Below are 6,739 nucleotides of genomic sequence, written 5' to 3'. Positions count from 1 at the left end.
TATGGTGATCCGAGGCGAGTCGAACTCGATGTCTGTTGGGATGACAGCCTCGGCACCGTACACGAGGAAGAATGGAGTGAAGCCGGTTAACTTGTTGGGTGTAGTGCGCAGACTCCAGAGGACAGCCGGCAGCTCTTCGAGCCAGCAGCCGGCCGATCGCTCCAGTGGTACAACCAGTCGGGGTTTGATGCCGGAGAGGATAAGTCCATTTGCTCGCTCGACCTGGCCGTTTGACTGCGGGTGGGCAACGGACGCTAAGTCCAGTCGGATGCCCTGTGTCGCGCAGAAACGTGCCAGCGCGCCTTTGGCGAAGTTTGTGCCGTTGTCGGTGATGATGTTGTGCGGCACGCCGTACCGAGTAGTGATGTCGGTGATGAATGTCACGGCAGTCGGCCCGTTCAGCTTCTTGATGGGCTTGGCTTCGATCCACTTTGTGAACTTGTCCACCGCAACGAGCAGGTGTGTCATGCCACCGCGGGCTGTCTTGAAAGGGCCTACCATGTCCAGTCCCCAGACGGCAAAAGGCCAGGTGAGGGGAATGGTCTTGAGGGCGGAAGCCGGCAGGTGTTGTTTGGAACTGAAGACTTGACACCCTCTGCAGCTCTTTACTATTTCTTTAGCATCCTCCAAGGCAGTCGGCCAGAAGAACCCATGGCGGAAAGCCTTGGCCACGAGGGATCTTGAGGCGGCGTGGTGGCCGCATTCGCCTTGGTGGATGTCTTTGAGGATTGCCACTCCTTTTTCTGGCTCGACGCAACGCTGGAAGACTCCAGTGACGCTGCGCTTCACAAGCTCCCTGTTGATTGTTGTGTATGCTGCGGCTCGTCGTTGCACTAGTCTTGCTGCGATCTCATCAGTCGGCAGCTCTCTGCTGACTAGGAACTTGAGGATGGGCTGGGCCCATGAGGGAGCTGTGACTTCTTCTGCTGTTATCGTGGCCACCATGACTCGGGTGGGTGGGTTGGGTGTTGTATTGGAGTCGACCACTGCTTCTTGTGTCGTTGCAGTCCCCGGGCCGACTGCTGCAGTCCCCGAGCCGGGTTCTGAAGTCCCTGGGCCGGGTTCGACTATGTCAGTCCCCGGGGTAGTCGTCGACGTCCCCGTGCCGCCTGCAGGATTTCTTGAGCCGGATCCGGCTGTTTCTGGCGCAGGCGGTACGAAGATGGAGTCCGACTCTGGAGACGGCTTGATGGACGGCTTGAGGAGGCGTTGGAGGGAGACGCCAGTCGGTATGGCTTGTCGGGTGGAGCCGATCCGTGCTAGGGCATCTGCTTGGTCGTTGTCGGCCCTTGGCACATGAAGGAACTCGCACCCTTTGAAGTATCCGCTCATCTGCTGGACGAGGAAGCGGTAGCTCGCCATGTTCGCGTCCTTGGCGTCCCAGTCGCCAGATGATTGCTGGACCACTAAGTCGGAGTCGCCGTAGCACAGGATCCGGCGTATGCCGAGCTCTTTGGCTAGCCGGAGCCCATGTACGAGCGCCTCGTACTCGGCCACGTTGTTGGAGGCGGCGAAGTGGATCTGCAGCGTGTACTTGAGCTTGTCGCCTTTGGGAGAGGTGAGGACGATGCCGGCTCCCAAGCCGGTGCGCATCTTGGACCCGTCAAAGTGCATCCGCCAATGGGTAGAGTCGGGAGCCGGCGGTAAGTACTGGGTCTCGGCCCAGTCGACGAGGAAGACGGCCAATGCTTGCGACTTGATGGCGGTGCGGGGTTGATAAAAAATCGTGTAAGGCGCCAAGGCAATGGCCCATTTGGCCACCCAGCCGGATGCATCCCGGCTGCCTATGATCTCGGCGAGCGGGGCAGTGCACACGACCGTGATGGGGTGCTCTTGGAAGTAGGGCTTCAATTTCTTGGCAGCGAAGTACACCCCATAGCACATCTTCTGGTAGTGCGGGTAGTTTTGCTTTGAGCTGGATAGTACTTCGCTGAGATAGTAGACCAGCCTCTGGACCAGCTGGGCTCGGCCTTCCTCCGGGCGCTGGACCACAACAACAGTGCTGACGACTCGGCTTGTCGCGGCGATGTAGAGGAGCATGGGCTCCTTCTCAGTCGGCGTAGCCAGGACGGGCGGAGTGGTCAACATTTTCTTCAACTCATGGAAGGCTTGGTCGGCTTGATCATTCCACTCAAAGTGAGTGGACTTCTTCATGAGTCGGTACAGGGGAGGGCCTTCTCTCCTAGTCGGCTGATAAAACGGTTCAGGGAGGCTAAGCAGCCAGTGAACTTCTGCACATCTCGCAGCTTGGTGGGTATCTCCATCCTCTCGATGGCCTTGATCTTGACAGGGTTGCACTCAATGCCGCGTTCGGAGACCAGGAAGCCTAGCAGCAGGCCGGCTGGTACTCCGAACACGCACTTCTCGGGGTTGAGCTTGATCTGGAATCGGCGCAAGTTGGCAAATGTTTCCTTCAGGTCTTCCAGCAAGGTACCGCGCTTCTCTGTCTTCACCACAATGTCGTCTACGTAGACGTGGGCATTTCTGCCGAGTTGTTTCAAGAGACATTTCTGCATGCAACGCTGAAAAGTGGCACCGGCGTTTCTCAAGCCGAATGTCATTGTCAGGTAGCAGAAAGCTCCAAAGGGTGTGATGAAGGTAGTCTTGAGGCGGTCAGCCGGGTCCAACTTGATCTGATGATATCCTGAGTATGCATCCAAGAAACTTAACAGCTCGCATCCGGCTGTGGAGTCTATCACTTGGTCAATCCGTGGCAAAGCAAACGGATCCTTTGGGCAGGCCTTGTTCAGACTTGTGTAGTCTATACACATGCGCCACTTGTTATTCTTCTTCAAAACCAGAACTGGATTGGCAAGCCATTCTGGAAAGAACACTTCCATGATGAAGCCGGCTGCAAGGAGCCGGGCTATCTCTTCTCCCACGATTCTTTGCTTCTCTTCTGATAGTCGGCGGAGGGGTTGCTTGACCGGCATTGCATCAGCTCGGACATGTAATTTGTGCTCGGCGAAATCCTTCGGGACACCCGGCATGTCCTTTGGGGACCATGCAAAGATGTCTCGATTCTCACGGAGGAAGTCGGCGAGCTCGCCTTCCTATTTACTGTCCAAGTTCGCCCCAATCACGGCGAACCTCTCCGGGTGCTCCGGGTCTAGAGGTATCTTCTTCGTCTCTTTTGCAGGCTGGAAGGAGCCCTGCGCGTCACAGTCCTTGGGGTTGGGGGACAAGGCCGGCTGCTTGCCGGCCATGGCCACAACCCGTTCCAACATCTTCTTCTCTTCTGCCACCACAAGGGACTCGGCCAGCCGGCTGCTGGCCATGGCACACTCGATGGACTTCTTGTAGTCGTCGGCTATCGTGATGATCCCTTTTGAGCTCGGCATCTTCATCTTCAGGTAGGCATAGTGGGGCACAGCCATGAACTTGGCCAAAGCAGGTCGGCCAAGCAGTGCATGATAGGGGCTTTCCAAATCCACCACCTCGAACCATATTGCTTCCCGGCGAAAATGATCTTTGTCTCCGAAGAGAACATCCATCTTGATCTTGCCGATTGGAGAGCAAGATAGGCCGGGTACGATACCATGGAAGACTGTGCGGCTCGGCATGAGCTGCTTCGCTTTGATGTTCAGCTTGTCCATGGTATCGCGGTACAGTATGTTGATACTGCTTCCGCCGTCTATCAGGACGCGGGAAAATCTGGCAGCTCGCCTCTCCGTCGCAAGGGTGACGTCCAAAACCATAGCATAGGAGCCAGGCGAAGGCATCACTTCTGGGTGGTCGGCCTGGCTCCAGCTGATGGGTTTTTCCGACCAGTGCATGAACTCGGCGGTGCTAGAGGCGACTGCGTTTACTTCTTGGTGCTGCCGGCGTCGGCTGCGCTTGTCGTCGACTTGGCTTGTGAAGACAACATAGGCGTCGTGCGCTTCAGGGAACTCGTCTTGGATGGCGCCGACTGCCGGCCGGGCCGCCGGCTGCGGGGGAGCTGGAGGCGGCGGGCCGGGAGGCGGAGGCGGCACCATCCCTTCGCCCTTGGTGATGCGGGTGAGCCAATGGCATTTCCGTGTTGTATGGTTGGACGGCTTCGCGCCGCTGTGGAACTTGCAGGGAGCATCGAGTGCTTGTTCGTAGGAGAAGGACGGCTGCCAGGGCGGCCGGCCTCCCTTCTTCTTGGGAGCAGGCCGCTCTTCGGGCTGCTCGTCTTCAATGGTGGCCACCTGCCGACTGGAGGAAGTCGGCATGGGGCCCTTGCGCTTGTGGTCGTTCTGGTAGGGGCGCCGGTTGGGGTCGCCAGCCGGCTGCTTGGGAGCCGGGGCGACCACTTTCCCCGAGGCGTCCACTCGGAGCTCGGTCTTCATGGAGGAGTCGGCAGTAGCGTATTTGTCGGCGATGACGAGTAGCTCGTCGAGGGTGGCGGGCTCGTCGCAGAGGAGTCGGTGCTTGAGGAGGGTGCCCTCTCGGCACCCGGCAGTGAAGTATTCGATGGCCTGGACCTCGTGCACTCCCTCGCAGGAGTTGCGGAGCTCGGCCCATCGCGTGAGGTAGTCGCGGGTCGACTCGTTGGGCCCCTGGACGCAGAGGGAGAGCTGGCGAGGCTTGGGAGGCCGCTTGTAGGTGCTGGTGAAGTTGCGGACGAAAGCTTCGGTGAAGTCCAGCCAACTGTTGATGCTGTAGGGCTTGAGGCTGTTGAGCCATGTGCGCGCCGTGCCCTGCAGCATCAGGGGGACGTACTTCACGGCAACGCGCCGGTTGCCGTTGGCGATGCTGACGGCTGTGGAGTAGTCGATGAGCCAATCTTCCGGCTTCAACGAGCCGTTGTACTTGGGCGTGTCTCTGGGGAGCGAGAACCCTTTGGGAAAGGGCTCGTCGCGGATGCGGGGGTCAAAGCATGGCGGGCCGACATCGTCTTCTTCTTCTAACGCCAAGGATCGGGCCAGGCGGTCGATCCTGTGGCGGGCGTCGCTCTCGCCGACTCCTTCTCGGCGGCCGAGTCGGTCGCCAAGAGTCGGATGGGTGACAGGCGGTGGAGTGAGGTGTCTTTCTCTTCGAGGCGGGGGAGGAGGCAGGTTTCCCTGATGTTCAACCGCCCGAGGGCGGCCTTCCGCGTCGCGCTCGATAGTGACGCGGGTCCGGCTGCGGCTGGCAGCCGGCTCCTTGTCTTTCTTCTGGCGCGTGCCGCTTGCAGTCGGCGAGCGGTACGTTGCGGCGTGCTCCCGGCGCGGAGGTTGACTATCGGCACGGGCGCCGGCTTCGTGCCGTTCTGCGGCCGCGTCGATCAGCTGCTGGATCCGTCTTGTTATGTAGGGGAGCTCGTCGGCTCCCAGCTCATTGAGCTCCTCTGCAGCCGCCTGAGCGGCCCGCAGATTCTCGAGCGGGGTGGCGTAGACGGGGCGATCTGCGCCCAGCATGCTGGCAACGGCTGCGCCGCGCTTCTGGACGAAGCCGGCTCGGCTCGGGCCGCTAGGCGGCGGCGTCCCGAAGGCGGCGGGGTCAGCTTCGCGCTGGTGGGCCTCGGTGAGACGTCTCATCGAGGCTATCTTCTTGCCCTCCGTGATGAGGGCAAGGCGGCGTGCCTCCAGGGTCTCGGCGTTGGCGTCGGCCGGGATGGGGACGGAGAGGTCGTGCATCGCCGCTCGCTGAGCGTCGCGGGCGTTCTCGCCCGAGTCGGAGACGTGGCTGATGACCATCACTTCGGTGACAGCGCTGCTGCCGCTGTCAGCTCGAGGGAGTGGGTCGTCGAAGACCACCACGTCGGAGGGGTAAGCGTCGAGCGACGCGGTGTCGGAGTCGATGAGCATCGGGTCGGTGGAGCCGACAGACTCCATGTCCGCAGCAGGCTCGCTGGAGACGTGAAGTTGGTCGAGGAGGCTGACGAGGCGGCTCTCGGGGTAGTCGGTGCCTGTGTCGGACGCAGGCTCGTCGGAGACGCGAGTCTCGCCGAGCTGATCGGCGAGGCGGCTCGCTGCGCAGGCGTCGACGACGCCTTGCAGCGCGTCGGGGCAAGCGCCATCGGGCGCAGCAGGCTGGCTGCGCTCGCGGGGAAGGAAGAGGGTTCCCGTCCAGAACAGGTCTCCGGACGACGGTGCACCTGGCCCCACGGTGGGCGCCAAATGTCGGGTGGTTGGTGCGACATATGCCAAGGGATGGCTTATCATTGTGGGAGCCAATAAAACGTCGCCGGTGCCTGGAAACGGGATGAGGCAAAGACATGCACGCCGGCGAATCTTACCCAGGTTCGGGGCTCTCCGAGGAGATAACGCCCCTAGTCCTGCTCTGCGGGGTCTCCGCATGATCACTAGATCGATAAAGGGTAGCTACAATCGCTCCTAGAGCTGTTGGGATCAAGGGAGAAGGAGAACAAGGCTAGCTCTTGCTTCTCTCTATCTATGTGTGCGCGTGTGCTATGCTTGGATGCGAACCCTTTGCATGGGTGCTCCGGGGAGTTTATATAGGCCTACCCCCCGGGGGTACAATGGTAATCCGTCTGGGACCTGGTCCCAGCCGTCAGTGTCTACGCTCGCCGGCTTCTCCGCCGGCTGCTGGGTCCCACCGGCTGCCGGCTACTCGGTCGACAGGCCGGTCCCACCGCCTAGGGTTTTGTCGGCGGCTACTTACTGTAGCCGCGCCTCGGATGATGAGGGATTTGTCGAGGTGAGCGTGGCTACAGTGGGCCGCCTCGGGGGCTATCACTGTAGCCTCACCTCGTCTTGTCTCCTTAATGGGGCTCCTGCTTCGAGGAAGGGCATGGCCGGCTTCTGGAGGCCGGCTATGCTCCCGGCCGACT

The sequence above is a fragment of the Triticum aestivum genome, chromosome 5D, assembly GCF_018294505.1.
Source record: "Triticum aestivum cultivar Chinese Spring chromosome 5D, IWGSC CS RefSeq v2.1, whole genome shotgun sequence".
NCBI classification, from domain to species: domain Eukaryota; kingdom Viridiplantae; phylum Streptophyta; class Magnoliopsida; order Poales; family Poaceae; genus Triticum; species Triticum aestivum.
Note: the sequence above shows the minus strand (reverse complement) of the source record.